A 19049-nucleotide genomic window follows, 5' to 3' on the forward strand; every position below is an offset into this window, starting at 1 on the left:
GACACACTGGGATCAGAGTTGTCCAGTCTCCAATTCTCACTTTTCCCACTGCATCACCTTACCTTCCAGAGTTATAAACTCCCGACAAAAACATGCTACTCACTTGGCAAATAAGTGAAAATATGATAAAGGTATTAAAGAATACTACGTATTTCAGTTTCACAAGTATCAAGATTTAGCCAAATATAAGAAAATGCTCAAACTATAAAGCTCAGAAATCAAGATTTTTTTTTTAAATGGAGGTCTCAACTGAATCAATATCATATATTCTTATGTATTAAGGCCAGTAGCAACAAACTTTCAGTAAGTTTAACCAATTTAACTCATTTGAAACTTTTGTAAATGGCAAAGTATCTTAAGAATGCATAACATTCCTTATTTTCAATCCCATCTATCCAGATGAGTGTCTTCCTCACACTAGAGTAGACTTCATAATTTACATATAGATATTATTTTACTATCTCTCCATAAAAGTGATTATGTAACTCATTAAGAAGAAAACTTAATCTTAGGCAGCCTCATGATTTAACTGTTGGTTATGAGAACAATAGCTAAATTCACAGGTTAACCCTGAAAGCACTCCTAAATCTCGAAATAATTTATTTGGGGGATAATTCAGAAGATAGCACTAAAACTCAACTGAATACAACTATATCACTTAAAGAAACAAGTCAGGTTCTCTCAGGCTATCAGCTATGTTAAGATGAAGCATCCAAGATTGATGGTTTTCTCAGATTTCAAACTAGCTACACAAGCACTGACTTCCAACGCATGCAGTTTAACCAGGACTTCATATGGATGTTTAAATAGTTTCTCAAGGAGTTAAACAAAAAAACTACATTGATAATTTAGGTGGACATTAATTAATTTTAATGCCTTGAACTTTAGTATAGAACATTTTAAAATTCTCTAATTAGAATTAATCAAATAAGTTAATTGACCAAACATAACAAAGGAGTGTTCTAATACTGACTTTGCAGATGAGGTAATGTCAAATGAAGTGATCTGCCCAAGACCTAAACACAGTTATCAAATTTCTAAACCTGAATGTCAGAATGTGCCCAAAATTTACCAAGAAACTACCTGGCTTCTTTTCCAAATGAAATGTAAAGATAAACATGCAGAAGAACTTCAAGGCAGCTATGAGCAGCCAAGCGGTGGAGGGCCTGATAAAGACAGACAGAGAGGGGGGAAAAAAAAAAAATTCAAAGAGAAAAGGAGGCAACAGGTGCATAAGGCAAGACATTTAAAATAAAATCTTTTAAGTCAGTTGCTGAGTTCAAACTTAAGATGCAACTTCTAAAATCTTGCTCTGATGGCAAAGCAAACCTAAGAATTTTGGAGTGAGCTAAGAATTTTGTTCCCTCCAAAGGAGACACCGTTCTTGGAAAGAAACATTACTTTTTAATCCACAAATTCCTGGATTCTTGAACTGGGTTCTCATGTATACTGTGAAGCAAATAGCTATGGATGAGGGAGCCTGAAGCCACTCAATAAACTGTAGAGACCTCACGGGAGTGTCAACTTAAAAATGATAGTAAAATCAGACACACTTTTGTTAAAATAAAAACAAATATATTACAGAGCAAAATGCAAAATTCTCATTTTTTTCAAGATAGAGAAGAGTCTTCAGAAAAATGTCATTTTTGTGACAAGCTGCTCTGGACAACCCCAGACCTTGAGAGTACTTTCAAAGAAAAGCTGGAGAAGTACTGCTTTAGATCATTTATAGATAAATATGAATGCCAAAAACAAACAAATAAAAAAACCCTGAACATATCCCTTCATGCAGATAATGAAACCTGAAAAGACCTAATGTAAAAACTGTTATGAGTACAATATTATAAACGAGACCATAAGGTACTGAGAATATGAATGGAATTCAGGAAATGCTAAAGTCCCTATCTTATCTCTGTCACTCATTTACTAAGAAATCATACATAATTTTCTTTCCAGCAATCTTTTTTCACTTCTAAATTAGACTGACAAAAATAATAGAACACAATATTCAGTATTTTCAGCCAGATTCCAAATACCCATAATCAAACTTAGACACAAATTTAACTAACAAAATCTGTCCCAAATGAACTAACCTCAAGTAGCAGAACAAAAAATAATAAAATAGCTAAATGAAACTATATCTTCTGTTGTATAAAGAAAAAAAAATCCTGTGCAGGGGAGGGGAAAGACTACTCACACTTCCTAGCATACCTATGGTGGCAATATCAAAATGGGATCTTGCTGGTAATAGGCTAGGACATCACATTTTTATAATGAGACAACAGTATTATTTGAATGATTACAGTAATGCCTTAAATGATTTTCTTTGATGTTCTATAAAAGTGGATATCCCCTTAAAGCCCTATCATTAATTCATAAACATTTACTGAGTGCCTACTAGATGCTAATCACTGCAGTAGCCAAGAAAAATCTTTTATTCACTGATCTTTTAAATGGTTAAAAATTCAAAGTTAAGAGAACAATGAGCAAAATTTTAGTGCTTTATGCTTCCAATTCCACTCTTTTCTGGCCCTTTCGTGAAGCTGGCCTAAACCACCCCCAAGAATGCTAAAATGAGGTATTATTTACTGCATAACCAGAATGATGCAACAAAGCAAGTACCTCAAAAGAGAACTAAGAAATTAAGGGAACTAAGTAGGAGGCAAGAATATACAGTGATTGACTCTCTACACTGAAAGTCTCAAAGTAGGCAAAAGGTAGAGAAAAGGAAAATTTGTGACCTAATCCAATTGTATTTAATTCTATGCAGGGGTAGGGAAATACTCTTTTCAGCAATGACGCTGGAACAACTGGATATTTACATGCAGTAGAATGAAGATGGACCCCTATCTCACATCATACACAAAAATTAAATCAAAATAGATCAGAGACCTAAATATATGACCTAAAATCATCTAATTCCTAGAACAAGAGTAAACCTTCATTATCTTGGGTTAGGCAATGTTTTCCAGATACAGCACCAAGAGCACAGGTGAAAAAAACAAAATAAGTAGGTAGGACTTTATCAAAATTATAAAATTTTGTACATTAAAGGATGCCATCGAGAGAGAAAACATAACCTACAAAATAGAACAAAGTATTAAAAAATCATGTGATGGAGACTTGTAACCAAAAAACTCTTACAACTCAACAATAAAAAGACAATCCAATTAAAAAATGAGCAAAGAATTTGATAGAAATAGAGATTTCTCCAAAGAAGATATACAAATGGCTAATTAAGCACATGAAAAGATCTCATCATTAGTCACCAGGAAAATTAATTCAAAACCTCAATGATGCCACTTCACATCCACACTGGTATGGCTATAATCAAAATGACAGATAACTCGAGTGTTATTAGCAAGAATGTAGAGAAATTAGAATCCTTATACATTGCTGATGGGAATGTAAAATGGTGCAGCTGCTTCGGACAACAGTTTGGTGGTTCCTCAAAAAGATAAACGGTTACTATATAACCTGGCAGTTCTACTCCTAGGTGTATGTATACCCAAGAAAACTGAAAAAAAAGGTGTCCAAACAAAAATTTGTATAAGAATGTTTATAGCAGCATTATTCACAAAAGCCAAAAGATGGAAACAACCCAAATCAGTCCATCAACTGATTAATGGATAAACAAAAATGGGGCCTATCCATACAATGAATATTTGGTATAAAAAATAATGAAGTACTGATACATGCTATGACATAGATAAACCTTGAAAACATACTAAGCAAAAGAAGCCAGTCACGAAAGAGGACATTTTTTTTTTTAATGCCTACAACACCTGGTCTTCCTAGGTGGTCTCCCATCCAAGTACTACCCAGGCCCGACGCTGCTTAGCTTCCGAGATCAGACGGGATTGGGCTTGTTCAGGGTGGCACGGCCGTAGACAAGAGCACATATTATATGATTCCATTTACATTAAATATCCAGCATAGGCAAATCACAAAGACAGAAAATAGGTTACTGGTTGCCAGGGAGTGAGGGACATAGGGAATAGGGACTAACTGCTAATAGGTAGAGGGTTTCTTTTGGGATGTTGAAAATGTTCTAAAATTAGATTGTGGTGATGAATGCACAACTCTGTGAATATAATAAAATTTTTTGAATATTTTAAATGGATAAATTTTATGATATAAGAAATGTACTTCAATAAAGCTCTAAAAAAACAAAAAACAAAAAAAGATGAAGCCAAAATAACACTTAATTTCTAAACAATTTCACTTTGAAAAAAATTTTAAACGGTTACTACATAACCTAGCAATTCTACTCCTAGATGTATGTATACCCACTTGTGAAAATGTCAGAAGGGAGGCCAAAATTCTGCCACTTACTTCCCCTTGAGAGATGACTTCAGAGCACTAATTTGCCTTCATGTTACACTGTAAACTTACTGCCAGCAGTATATTTAAGAAAAACTTAAGTTTCCATCAAACACAAGTTATTCTAAATCACTGTATATGAGAATGAAATGAGGAAGACCCAACAAGTCGCCAATACAATCAGTCATCTATAGGAATGATACCAACTAGGACATCAGTAAGTAAGTAAAGAGTTTAAAGAACATAAAATCCTATTACTATAAGAGTTATCTTCAGTGAGATAGGATTGGAATGTATTATTATTTTAAAAGCTTCAACAAAAGCAATAATATTATACTCTGCCTGAAGAATATTATAACAGATGGTTGGCAAGCCTTCTATAACAAGGTAGTTCAAAGAGGAAGAAGCATTTGGCATTGTGATCCCCAGCACTATCTGGAGTATAAAGAAGATGCCTTGATCTACAAATACAGGATCTAAGAGGAAGACTATGTGCTGAAGAGGAAAGGATATACTGATCAGTCAACTCATTTCCAAACCAGATTGTTCATTTTATTTCTTCCCCCATAAATCAACAATTGTTTGCATATGGTCCAATATAAATTTGATTAGCATAAAGACTATCCCCCAGTAATCATTAGACTGATATAATTAATGCTGAACTGGCATTCAAGTTCTAGCTCTACCACTAAGTAGCTATGTGACTTTAGGCAAACAACTTCACTGCTCTTAGTTTCTTAGTGTAGAAAACAAGAGAGCTGGACTAACTTAAATCAAGGTTCTTATCAACTCTAAAGTGCATTGATTCAGAAACCTGGAAACTACAATAACAACAACGGAGGGTTCAACAATCTATGTTTAACAACACAAAATTTCTTTGGGAAGGAATTGATATAAAATTTTAAATAATACAATAATTGCTTTCTCAACAAAATTAGAATCTACTAAAACATACACATATATACTAGAACTGGGTTCTAAATTATAATCAGAAAATGACATATACGACCCATAATAAATAGACATAAAAAACACACAGAACCAACATTCTATAAATCAGGAAAAACTAAATATGTATCATATGGCTACCCAATTTTAGAAAAGAAAATCTAGACTAAAGTTAGATAAAATTGAAATTATGTTTAAAAAGCAAACATATCTGTAAAACAAAGCCTAGAGATAGACTTTAATTTATTGAATTTGAGAAATCAAAAAAGTCATGTGCTCAACCATAATTTTTGAACTGCTAAGTAGTATGAAGAAGGAGGGAAAGATCATGGTGAGAGGAAGAAAACAACTTTTCTCAAAACAGATAACAAAAATGAGGAAAAGTAATAAAATGCCATAAATTGCAGCTGATCAGGAGCCCTAAGACCTATGTAGGCAAAACAATGAAAATCTTGCAAGAAAATGCAAAGCCACAAAGAGGTGGCTTAAAAATATAAAAAGCCAGATATCAAATAATGACTGGATAGATCACTGGATAAATAATGGGGTATAAACAGTGATAAAAGCAAGGCAGCTGATAAGTCTACCTTTAATTTTCTTCAGTATTTATTGAAGAAGACATAAGGAAGAAAAATCTATTTCTGAATTATTCTTTAAAGCATACAAATGACTGATAGTAAATCAAATTCATCATCAAACAAGATGCTTCCAAACTAATATATAAAATGTTAAATAGTCATGGAGTCCCAAAGTATTCTCTGCATTTTAAAAGAATTTAAGTATACAATTATAAGACTGCAGGGAAGAACTTACTGGCTGACAGTCACATGAGGGGAGTGACCTCCTATAAGCTCAAGGAGGATGGAGTCCAGATCTGTGTCCTTCATCGACAACATTTACCCAGCCCCTTGCTTAACTCCTGGCATACTTAAGCACTCAATAAATGTTTGCTAAACAAAATGAACAAAAACATGCCATCAATATAAGTCCCATCTATTCAAGAGAAGGGCTCTAGCTGTGAATTTCAAATCGGCAAAACCAGCAAATCTCCAATAGAGGACAGGATCAGAAGATAAATCAGCATGAATAACCTTCTGAAGAAAAGACAACATGGCTTCTAAAAGAGGAAATCATACCACAAGAGTCTACTCAAATTTCCTGAGGAGAAATTAGTATGTGGGCTTTTATAAGGGTTTTGATTAGATTCTAAATAAAAGACAGTTTTTAGAAAAATACCTGAGTCACCACAAAATTGGGAATATTTACCATAGATGGGGTATAATTTAGACAGAAAATTATGGGTAGATGCAAAGGCACTTCCCCAATTTAAGAAATATAAGCAGAAGATTGATCTTAGGTAATGTTTTGAAAGTTTATTTTTCAAAACATTTTATATTTAACATTTTAATGAACTACATAAAAAATATACAGAGAATTCCCCATTTTGCAGATGGAATGATGAGCTTCCTGATAGTGGAAAAAATAAAGGACCTAGGAGGTGGAAAGGATTTTTAAGTGTATAAAATGAGAAACATTTGCAAAAACTAGGGTTTTTTTCAGCTTAGCGAATACTTTGGCAAGCATGAAAGTTGTCTAAATATCTGAAGGGCTGTCCAGCAAAAGAGAAACTAGAGTTGCTCTAGGCTGTTCCTGTGTAGACGAACTAGGCCCAAAGTGGAAACTACAAAGAGTCACATTTCAACTCAACATGTTAAGCTTTCTAACCACCAGAACTAACTAAAAAGGTGATTCTTACCCTGAATTATCTCTAAGACCCACTGAGATACAAGAGGCTAAAATACAGCAGTCAGGAAAATGACAGGTGTTACAGCATGGACAAATGAAAAGCAAGGGATTTACAGGAACAAATCTAAGTTGCACCTAAAGGATTTATAGCTTCCAGTCAAAAAAGAAATTTCTGAATAATTATAGAATGTTCCCTAAGGACGATGTGATGTTCTATGTGCAAAAAAAAAGGGGGGGTGGGGGGAGTTGCAAATTCTATTGGCAACAATGAAAAAGACCATAAATAGAATATATTTTCCTATCCTAACAAATCATAACTTAGCTATTTCTGAAATGCAGTTCCGATTGGTTACAATAAATCCAGAAAGGCAAAGCAATGATGACAAAGACCCAGAGAAGTGTAAATGGGATGACTAAGAGGGCGAAGGAGGTTTCACTGGAGCTTACATTTTAAAAGCAATCATTTTCAACTGAGAAACATGAAAGCCAAGAGACTCAATGATCAAAATCAGAAAATATCAATATGGTAAATACTAACTTACCAAATCTCATATTAAGCTTTTAAACTGAAGTCTTTTTTTCTACAACAGATAAAAAAGAAACTTGTGGAATGTGATATGACCAAGAGGTACTTAAGGTTAAGAGTACTCAAGAAGTGCATAAATTTATGTATATTAAGTCCTTTCTGGGGTCCTACAGGATAGAAGTGTTGTCTAAGGCGATGTCTAAAGCAAGGACTTAAATTCCTGAGATTAACATCTTAGGAGATAACAATGCCTCACCTTCAAATATCTCTTGGTATCAATGGAAACAATTGGGTGACAGCCTCCCTCCCTCTCTAATAGACTCAGTAAGGCTTACCGGCATAAATCCTTTCATTATTTTATTTCGTATGTATATGTGTATAATGTGTATATATATACATATATTCTTTAGTTTTTATACACTTAGAATCTTCCTTATATAGCTCTGTATGCTGAACTTTTCATTTATCATATAATCAACATTCTGACATTAAAAACTCTTCAAAAATATTGTTTTATGGCTGTATAATCATTCACTCTTAAATATGCCATAATTTACCCATTTGCTGCTCATATAAGTTTATTCTCAATTCTCACTAGTATAAATAATGTTTCAATGAATATTTTTGTTCACAAATATTCCTATATATTTGTTTTTCCTCCTTAAAAATTTCTAGAAGTGAAATTATAGAGTTAAAGAACATCTCTACGTTTTTTGATATATGTTGCCAAAATATCTTTCAGAAAAATTGGGCCTAATGCACAGTTCCAATAGCAGTTTTGGAGACTGTCCCCTCAGTACCTTCAACAACATACATAAATTGCCAATTTGATAGGTTAAAAAATAGTATTTCATTTTAATGTGCATTCCTTTGATTACTTATCAGAATAAAAATGTTTCTCATAATGCCTCTTGGTCATTTGTATTTCTTCTTTGTGAAGTCTATCATATTCTTTGTCAGTAAGGCTTTTATTTTCTTTTGGCTCTAACAAAGTTTGAAAGTCAGTTAGTCACAAATCAGTAACTTCGGCTCCCCCTGCTGGCCAAAAATTACTACCATGTTGAAGACCTAGATAAAAATAATCAGGCTACAATTACAAACTTGTCCATTTTCCGGGCTGTTGCTACAAACATAATTTATATGCAATGATAAAAGATAAAATGTTATGTGTCTAAACTCATACTTAACAACTCATACTTAACAGAGCTGTGATAGAGAAGGAGAGAGGGAACACTTGATCACTAACGTATAAGAACTAATGACACAACGAATTCTAAAACTACCATCAGTTCACTGCCAAATATAACTACCTGGTTGGAATACCACAAGTCTAAGTAATACGCATTTTCCTATATTTTATTCTAATAATGTGAAACATTCTAGTTACCAGATGACACTGGGTTATCAGTAAACTGGTTCCCAGTTAAGAAAACAAAACCACCTGTGCCCTTCATCATTCAATGGAAGATTATTTTAAAAATGACAACAACAAAACCTCTTTGTAATTCTATTCCAAAGATACAGAACTGCTTACACTGAACAGACTGGATTTCATAGTTCCAAAGGGTAAGGCCAGGACTGGCAAATGAATGGGACTAATTCAGCTTTTCCACTCATAGCCTCATAAGGATGCACTCCACAGGTCAGGCAATGCAGACCTCAGACCATTCATTAAACACAGATTTACTAAGTGCCATCGCATAGAAAGCAGTGATGGCAAAAGACAAGACACTGCCCCTCCTCTCAAAGAACATAGAGACTAGCTGGATAAAGAAGAAAACCTGTGATTACACACACTCAAAGGCCATGCCTGGGTACATACAAAGCTCTCAGTGTCAACTACTGTTGTTACTGTTATCATGATCACTGTTAGTTTCTAGAACAGGGCAGAGGCCATTTTAAAAAGGTAACTGCATGTGTGAAGGCCCAGAGGCAGAAGGGCAACAAGGTACATAGAACTTCAAGCAGTTCAGCACCGCTGAGCGCAGAGTGCTCGGGCAGTAGAGAAGATGATCTGGCAGGGGCCAGATGACCAAGGGCCTCAGTACTTGGCAAAGGCATTTGACCTTTACCTTGACTACCAGAAGGCATGTAATCACATGATGAGATCTGCATTTTACAAGGGTCACTTTAACAGCAACTTGGAAGGCAGTCAAGGAGAATGATCAAAAGGAGACTGAAGGTCATGAGGGCAAAGGGTGACAAAGGTCTGAACTCAGAAGGGAGAAGGGGTGACTAGGGAAACACTATGAGCTAAGATCTTAAGAACATGGTAACCAATGTGCCACAGGATGGAATTAAGAGACCGGGTGGGTAATGGTACCACTCACTGGGACATGAAGATCAGAAAAGGTTGGACTTGGGGAAGTAGATAGTGAGGTCATTTTGAAATGAACAAGGGACATCCAAGTTGAAGACCATTTAGAGCTGGAAAAAAACACATTTGCAGGTCATCAGTAGTATATGGATGGCAAGTGAGACACAAATTCATCTAGGATGTCTCCCAAGAACTCCACAGGGTAAGAGGAGAAAGAGGTAAGATAAGACAAAGAGTGACCTGAAAGAGGAAAAAAAGTTTGCAAAGAAAACTGAGAAAGAGCAACCAGGGATAACAATGATATAAAGAGCCAGCACTGACATCATCTGTACTTTACTGTGTGCCAGGCATTCTTCTATGTGCTTTTTATGTATTAACTCATTTCCTCCTCACAACAGTCCTATAAGGTAGGTGTTATTGTATTATTTTATTATTTTTCTCATTTTTCAGATGAGGTAACTGAAGCTACATTACTTTTGCAAGGTCACACAGTAAGTGGCAGAGCTGGAATTTGAATCTGAGTCTGGTTCCAGATCCCACGTTCTATAATGGCTCTCAGAAATGGAGACAAGAGGCCAAAAGGGACCACCACCCTCATAGCCAGAGGGAATGGTCCACGGTGTCAGAATTACAAAAAGGCCTCGGAAGGACAGAAAGAAATCCTCTGAATCTAGCAACAGGGATGACTCCGTAAGGGCAGTTTCAGTGGCAACCACAGGTAGAAGCTAGACAGGGACCAGTGGGTGCAGTTTAAGGGTTCTGTAGTCTTAAAAAGTGAAAGACTTGAGTGTGATTATAAGCTAAGGGACGAGAGCCAGCAGAGAATGGGAAGTTGAAAATTGGTTGGGGAAAGAGACAACTGAGGGTCAAAGGTTCTTACAAGGAGAAAGAGACTAGAGGGGTGGGCCCAGTATGGGAAGAGACAAAGACAATGACAGGGATGGGCCTAGGAGGACAGTCTTCCCTGACAGGCTGTGTGTGCTCTGTGACCTAAGAGGTAAAGACACTGGGGGAGGGGAGACCCTTTATAAACAAGGAAAGTGTTTAACTTCTGAAGAGGCCCCCACAGTAAGATGCTTTTAGAATTATTTTTTTTTTTATTTGATTCTTTTGCCCCTGTTTTCACTCTCATCCAGCTGTCTCACTTATGAAATTATGATCTAGGTTGCAAACATTTCACAAGATGATTTCTAAGCAAGAAAAAAATCTAGCAAAAACTAAAGTCACTAGACTGTTCAAAATAAAAAGATAATTTAAAAATACATATTTTCCAATTTCTTCAAATCAAGTACCTGAATATATTCTCTGAGCTTCCAGAACTTACTATGGTTACTCCCTTTGTCCTCTGGAGCAAACCAGACACAATGCCCAGAGCTGCTCTCTTGCCCACTATCTAACTTCTTTTCCTCACTCCAGCCCCGACCACTGGTGCTCTGCACCCTCTCTGAGTCAGCACCCGGACTAGTCCAATGGCCCTTCCTCCCACAGTCCAAACAATACCCAATATTATGAACTCCTTCACTTCAGGACAGGGAGATAGGAATTTGGGACCTAGCCTCTGATGACAAGTGACAAAGCAATTTCATAACATGTATTTTAACTAGAGCAGCCCCAGACCACTGTAAAAATCTGATGAAAGCAATGGACCCTTCCTTTCCATAAAATGCACATGGAAAAACCACATCATTTTGTATCAAGCTGCCAAAAACTGTCTTTCTTCATGTATTTTATCCATAGAAAAGTCCCTCCTGCCATCAGTAAAGACCTATTTACTCTTCCTTGGCAAATAATTTACACAAGCTTAGTTTGCTGGTATCCTAGCCTACCACAGAAAGCACTACCACAGAAAGAGCTGCTGGAGGCTGAAACTAGAACAGTAACAACCTGATACTAAGGTAGGCGATCATGAAAATAAATAACAGACAAAAGAACATAAAGAATAGCCCAAGAATAAGTAATATGTACATATAATAGTCCACTAATACAGTACATTTTATGGTCTCCAGAGACACATTAGATTTCAGCACAATACAGTAACTGATAGGCATAGTGAGGATCTTCAATCATTTTGGATTATTATTAAAAGACAAAATTTTGTTCAGGGTGCTTTCTTTAAGGAGGCAGAGAAACACGAGATACCCTTTAGAAAGATTTGCGACTAAATAACTTTTTAAAGTCTTACCACTAGAAGTTTCAGGAAAGGAAACCATCAAACAAAGGTACATACAAGCCAGTGGTGAAGGATCAGGTTTAAAAACAAAACTGAAAGGTCAGTAGCAGCCAGATCTTCAGGCTGGCTATGTTTAAAGTTTGAATATAGTCTATGTTTAAAAGTTTGAATTTTACCCTAAAAGCAAAGAGGAGAGAGAACAGAAGCAGAGGGCTGGCTAAATCAGTCAGGCCAGAGGAAGAACTTCCTTACAGATTTGCTATTTCTGGGGTGACCCATACTGTCTACACCAAAAATGACAGTTTTAAGCCAAATGTTGGAAGATAACTATGCCACCTTTTTCAAATATGGCATCTAATTGGATATAAAACATCTCTTTATTCACAGAAGGAAGGGAGTGTTAATTCCACATTATTGGGTATCCTTACCTCCCAAACCTCCAGAGACAGATACCTGGGCCTAATTCTTACAGATTAAGGAAAGCCAAAGGTCCATCAATTTCTACAAAGGATAATAGAGAGCAAGACTGTAATCTTGACCCTAATTTTTCAATCAGAATTTTACTGATACCAAAAAAAGAATAACCTTACCTTCTAAAGTTTCAATTTTATATAAATCTAAAGTTTCAAAGATAAAAATCTACACATAGTAAAGATAAATGCATGAGAAACCTAAAGAAATAATCTACTTCTTTAAATCATGTTACCAATTTGCACCAAAATTTTCATCTCCTAGGTATCAGTATTGAGGGTCTGCCACCATGATGAATGACACCAATCTTTGGTACTGACAAGGCTACTGGACGTTATGAGTTGAATAGCTCCCCACCACCACCACAAGAAAAAAAAGGTACTTTGGAATCCTAAACCCCAGTACCTCAGGACGTAACTTTAGTTGGAAATAGGGTCTTTACAGAGGTAATCAAGTTAGAATGAGGTTTAGGGTGTGCCCTAATCTGACTATAGTCCTTTTAAAAAGGGGGATTTTTGAACATCGCACGTGCACAGGGAGAACTCTAAGTAGAGGAGACTGGAGTTATGCAGCCACAAGCCACGCAACTACCAGAAGCTACAAGGGAGGCCTGGAGTGATCCTGCCTTCAGAGGGAGGGTGGCCCTGCCCCCAGGCTTCTGTTGTTTAAGACAATAAATTTCAGTTTTTAAATTCTCAGTTTGTGGCACTTTGTTATGGCAGCCCTAGCAAACAAATGTCATGAAGAAAATTATCAGCTCGTGTTTAGTGAGCACATACCAAGCGTTACTGTAAGCAGCTGGTGCCAGCAAACTCATTTAGTCCTTACAAAGTCCACGCTAGGAGCTAGGTGCTATAATTACAGCCTTTTTATAAATGAGGACACTAAGGCTCAAAGAGGTGAAGGAGCTTGCCTGACATCCGCCGGAGCCCCCACTCTTATTACTAGGCTATAAGAAACTATTATTAATAGTAATTATTATAAGAATAGTGGTGGTTCAGTACGCCAGACACTAGGTCCTTTACAGATATAATATATACAACAATCCTCTAAAATAAATGCTAATATTATTTCTAGTACAAAGGAAGACCCTGAATTCGAGACAGATTAAGAAGCTGCCCAAGATCACAACCAAGAACACAGTAGTGTATTTAATTGCCAACTTGAAGTAATAAACAATAAAAATCTTTTTATACTAAAATTTTAAGAGCAAGTGAAATTTTTTAATGCCTGACCTTACAATTCAATTCTAGAAATATACAAATATAAATTCAAAATTCAAGATCACAGGAGAATGTGTCCTAGGTTACAGTACCCATTGTGTATACATCCCTTAAACCATTGCTCAAGGGCTATCTGCTCTCAGATGTGGCCCCTCAGTGTTCCTCTCACTTCCAAAGATGAAAAGATTTAAGAATCGAGATATTGTTTTTTAAGTTTTTTAAAATTTTCTATTTAATTTTTTTTATTTTGATACAAACACCGGAAATATAAGAAAATGTAATACAGTGAGATGTCTCCTTCCTACAATGTGCTATACCTGCCAGTTCCTCAGACTTAACAGGTAACCAATGTCACCATTTTCTTTATTCTTCTAAAGTTTTTTTTTTTTTATGTATATACAAGTCAATACAAATTTTCTTTTCTCCATTTCTTTTTCAAAAACACAAAGGGTATGATACCATACACCCTGTTCTGCAGCTTGCTTTTATCACTTAACTGTATATCTTGGAGCTCTTTCCACATCATATTGAATTATATTCTAATTCTGTCCTTGCTTGTCAAGAATATTTTTTACTGCTTTCATCATAGTTCGGTCCAGCACACAGGGCAAGCCGCTGTACATAAGAGACAACTGACGGTGGCACCACATCACACACCGCAGATCACCTATCTCCTCTCGGTCTCATCTTCGCTTTGCTCTTTTCCCTAACTCACCCAATTCTCCTCCTCCCTATTCCTCTCCCATCTCATCCATGCCCTAGCCCCAATAACTGGATCTAGAAACCACAAACATCATTGATATTGCTTAGGCATGGCTAACAATAAAAAAACTGTAGACCCCTGGTAGAAAGAGGTAAATACCTTTCATGGGAACTTAACTAATTAACAAGAGTGCCTTCAACCGAAGAGTTTCTGTTCGAAGTTATTTTTCCTTTGTTACTTAGGTTTTCTTTGGTACTTTAGTTTGTGAAAAGGGTGAGTACTGGCACTATTTTCTATAAGCATGGAAACAAGCACAGGTCTCAGGTTGAAGTAATGCCTGATAGAACTAGAGTTCGTTCTAAAATGAGATAATCAGAAACAAGGCATAAGAACTATAGAAAATGAACATTTTGGCTCCGAAGTATACATTTTAATTAGGCTGCCTTTTCTTTTTACTTAAAAATAAACAGCTGTAACCTGAAAATATATCTCAGAAACATTTTAAGGATATTTACAACTGAAAAAGAGAATAAAGTTCTCTCTCCCTTTTTATTTTCCATCCTGCAAATTCAATGTTATCTAACTCTTCCCTTGAAAAAAGTAACTTCCCTCTGCCCAGATCAAACACTATAATTTTTAAGTTTTTCTTTAAGTAATAAAAGGAGGAAAATGTTAGCAAATAAAAAATCTGCTCGTATTCAGAAGAGATCTCCAACTGATCAAAAAACTGGTAGGAAACATAAAACGAAGGCAGCCACATAACTACGTCAAGTAGTTAACAGGTGGTAGGTAACTCATGTAGAGAGCACTGACTTCCATTCTGCACTCCTGCCAGGCCAGAGGTCTTTGGTACAACTTCAGGGGTTACTGTGGAGCTGCAGTTGACCTTTGAACAATATGAGTTTGAGACTGTGCAGATTTTTTTCAATAAATACTGTAAATGTACTCTCTTAAGATTTTAATAAATTTCCTCCAGCTTACTTTATTGTTTAGAACATATATATAACATACAAAATACAATGTTAATCAACTGTTTATGTTATCAGTAAGATGGTAAACAATAGGCCATTATTAAAGTTTTGGGGGAATAAAGTTATTTGTGATTTTTCAACTGTGTGCGTGGTCACGGTTGTTCAAGGGTCAACTGTATATTCTAAAACCCCAGGTTCGAAGATTTAAAAGTAAAATCTTAAACATCATATATATATTAAAAAGCAGGCTTGTATGTACCTAATACATTGATTAAAACCAAGGTGACTATAAAATGAAATCCAATATATTGATCCCAATTTCCTTGGGTTTCTAGGAAACCAGTACCCGCTAATATCCCCTTACCTGCTTCCTATAACAGAGGTCACCAGGTCACAGTACTAAATCCTTGGTACCCATGAGAAACTCTTGTACAAGATCCTCTAAGTCCTAAGGGTTCAGGACTTCTGGCTGGGTTCCCCATAAAACCCCTTCAAGACTACAGGGAAAATGGCTGGAAAAACTGTCACTTGGACTTCCTTTACACTAATATAAGCACTCATCCAATAATAGCAGCTGGAACATAAATGAAAGTGAGAACTCAGTCTACATTTAGCTAAAGAATTCCAACAGTACAAATATTTAGGTTACAGATTGCATTATTCTCTGATTTGTTCGTTGTATTAATTTGGAATTCCACAGGACATATTACCACCCAACGATCTTAACTACACTAATATCTACCTCCAAGGAAGGCAAACTGTGCCCCTGGTGAAGTTAGTGGAGGGCTTCCATCACTCCTTATCTTTCTCTCTCCATCTTTCCTCCAAATTTTCTCCCTATATATGTCTTAAGCTTTGCCCTCTGCTTAGTTGTAATGGAGTGTCCTTTGGCCATCTATGTACAAGAGAGTGGAAGGAACCAAGAGATTGGAGATCCACCACATCAACATGAGCTTTTCATCTAAAGGTCACCTGTCCACATTGCCCAAAAGAGGTTTTCCTATGAGATGAAACTTGGCACAAAGTGCTACCTGTTGAGAAAAATAGTGTAAATTCCTGCAAAGCTGACTAGGAAGCAGGAGAACTCTCCAACAAAATTGTACACGGAAAACAACAGGTCTTAAAATGTACTAATATCCTACATGAAGTTTCAGAGTAAACAAATGGTTAATGACACATCTTTTGTAACACATGAATCAGCTACAGATTTGCAAGAATGGGACACACCCTACTACCTATGACTCTAAAGTACCTGTTTGAAAGTGGACTTGGATGTCTGAATTGCCAATCCATCCTACTGAGATAGGAACAGAACTGTACAACTATACGGGTTGTCATAATTTAAAGTTAAAAAATTAACATATCGTCATAATGGAAGTTAATGTGAGAACTTCACTAATATTTTAACACCAAAAATCAAGACCAGTAGCAAGACAAAGTAATCGATCAGTCCTAGGAAGCAAACACAATAGTTCTTGAGGGGAAAAAAGTGTCAGGTAAGAGAGCAGAAGAATTGCAAATTCAATAATTAGAATATTCTCAATTCAAAAAAAAAAAGAAATGAGGCTTTTAATTTAAAAAAGAATCTTACCTTAAGAGGCATCCAAATAGCATTCATAGTGTCAGGAATAGTTCAGACAATACTCAGAAATGAGCAAGAAAGAGGTCTTAGTAATCCCTCAGTCACCAAGTATGAGCAGGTAGGAAAATTTTTTGTTTCAACAAGGTATCTGAAAGAGAGGACTTTCATTTAGACTGAAAAATAATCAAGAATAAGCAAATAGTTTAAGCTATCTGGACGGATATTTGAAGTACTATTTGCTTCACCATTTTAAAAAGATGTACAAAACACAGTCCCTTTTGGAAAGGGGCAAATGTATGTATATGTAGAAATATATTTTACATAAAAAGTGGATTAAATGTGTGATATATATTTTATATAAAATTGCTTATCAGATAGTTAGAAAAACAAAATCCCAGGTAGAAAAAGGATTCTCCAGGGTACCTCATAAACATTACTGAAAAGTGATTTAATTGACCAACTAAAAAAGATCCTTGTCATGTTTTAATTCTACTTAATAAAAACCTCTCTGATCATTCTCATTGTCCTAAATTTTATTAAGTTGAAGTTTCAGAATTTACGCTACATGAAAAATAAAATCTATTCTGGACTGAAGTGCTACAAGCAAATAAAAGACCCTTCTTTCCTAGAGATCTTTAAAAGCAGACCAAACAACTTAATTTTGAGGACGAAGGCAAGTTTGCCTAGAGGCAGGAGGATAGATTAAATGACCTCTCCGTAGGATCCTTGTTCAAGTCTTAGGCCTGAATGAAAATTCCAGCTTAACCAGTTACTGCTTCGCTTAAAATGGAGGCTTGCCCGAGTAGGGACAAAAATAACAGCACCCACCTCTGTACAATAAATTTAAAAAATAATAATAAAGACAATACCCTCATTTTTTAAAGAAAGATTAAAAATAAAAACCTCTAGAGTAGATTTGTTACTGCTATGCGTTTGTCACTTCGGCTTCGAAGACTTGGCATCACTTTCCTTACCGCTCTTCGGATTTTTTTTTGTCGGGGGAGGGGGGGAGTTTAACTCTTGACCCAAGTCTCAGGAGGGTTTAATAGCCCCCCTCCATGATCCCCACCCCAAAAGGCACGAAGAGAAGAGAAAAGGGAGAGCCCGAGTTCCCACCCCTCCCCCCACCTTGGACCCTACTCCCAAACCTACCCTCCCCACCTTCCCACAGTGGGGCGACTCCGTCTGCCCCATCCCTATAGTTAGGGAGGGGGCGAAGGGGGAAGTGGGCTCAGGGCAGGAACGCCTGCGGCCGTAGCCCCGGCTCGCTTCAGGAGGGGCGGCCCGCGGGGATGCAGCTTCCCTTCCTCTCCGCGTCGGTCCGTCCCACCTCGGCTCGGCCTGGCGCCCCGGGCTCTGCTCGGCGCCCCCGGCCCCAGGCCCGGCACCCGTCCGCCGCAGGACACCAGGGCACCAGGGCCCCGGACCCTCGGTCGGCAGCCAGCGGCCCAGGCCTGCGAGGGGGCGCGGGGCGGGGGTCCCTAAGCCCCACACACGCGTCCCTGCTCCCCCAGCCCTGCCGCTTCCAGGGCCCTCGGCGGCGCCCGCTCCCCGGGCCCTTCGGCCCCCGCCTCCCGACCGCCACCCCCTCGAACTCCCGCGGACGGGGGCGTCTCCCCTTCCCCACCATCACCCCTACCGACTCGAGCCCCAACCCCCCGCGGCACCAGTGCCAACGGCGGCTCCCCCGGCCCCGGACCTACCTGCACAGCTCAACCAAGCCTAGAAGTGGAGGCGGGGAATCTTCCGCCCTCCTCTGTCTCTCATTGGCCCTTCCGGGACTCATCATGAGCGCCATTGGCTGGTGGCTGATGTCCGTCAGAGCGGTGGGGCGGGACAGGAGCGGGAGAGGGATGCTGGTGCCTCGGCGTCTCTGTCTCTGTGTATCTCGCTGTCTCTGTCTCGGCTCTTGGAAACGAGAGACATTTGGACAAGAGGACTGGAAGGGGGCCCGAGGTGGGAAGGATAGAAATAGGAATCCTGGCAGAGCTTCCAACAAGTCGGCCACTCCGAACCCCCTACCTAAGTCCCCTTTGGATCCTCTTCTCCATCACCCCCAACCCCGGCCC

The 19049-nt window shown here is 37.7% G+C and overlaps 1 protein-coding gene and 1 pseudogene across 5 annotated transcripts in view; both read right to left on the minus strand.

Annotated features, from left to right (window-relative positions):
* Positions 1–18813, minus strand: part of KANSL1 (KAT8 regulatory NSL complex subunit 1) — a 159716-nt gene extending 140903 nt beyond the window's left edge. For 2 of the 5 annotated variants that reach the window (XM_039846828.1, XM_039846829.1), the window contains exon 1: positions 16990–17830. The gene's annotated coding sequence lies outside the window, so the exon portion shown is untranslated. Of the gene's footprint in view, positions 1–16989; positions 17831–17883; positions 18086–18683 lie in introns of those variants that run through there. The other 3 variants (XM_039846823.1, XM_039846824.1, XM_039846822.1) reach the window with 3 other exon arrangements.
* On the minus strand, positions 3774–3892 carry LOC120589290 (uncharacterized; annotated as a pseudogene).
* Positions 18814–19049: the final 236 nt, after the last annotated feature.

The sequence above is a fragment of the Pteropus medius genome, unplaced genomic scaffold (genome assembly GCF_902729225.1).
Source record: "Pteropus medius unplaced genomic scaffold, Ma_sr-lr_union100, whole genome shotgun sequence".
NCBI classification, from domain to species: domain Eukaryota; kingdom Metazoa; phylum Chordata; class Mammalia; order Chiroptera; family Pteropodidae; genus Pteropus; species Pteropus medius.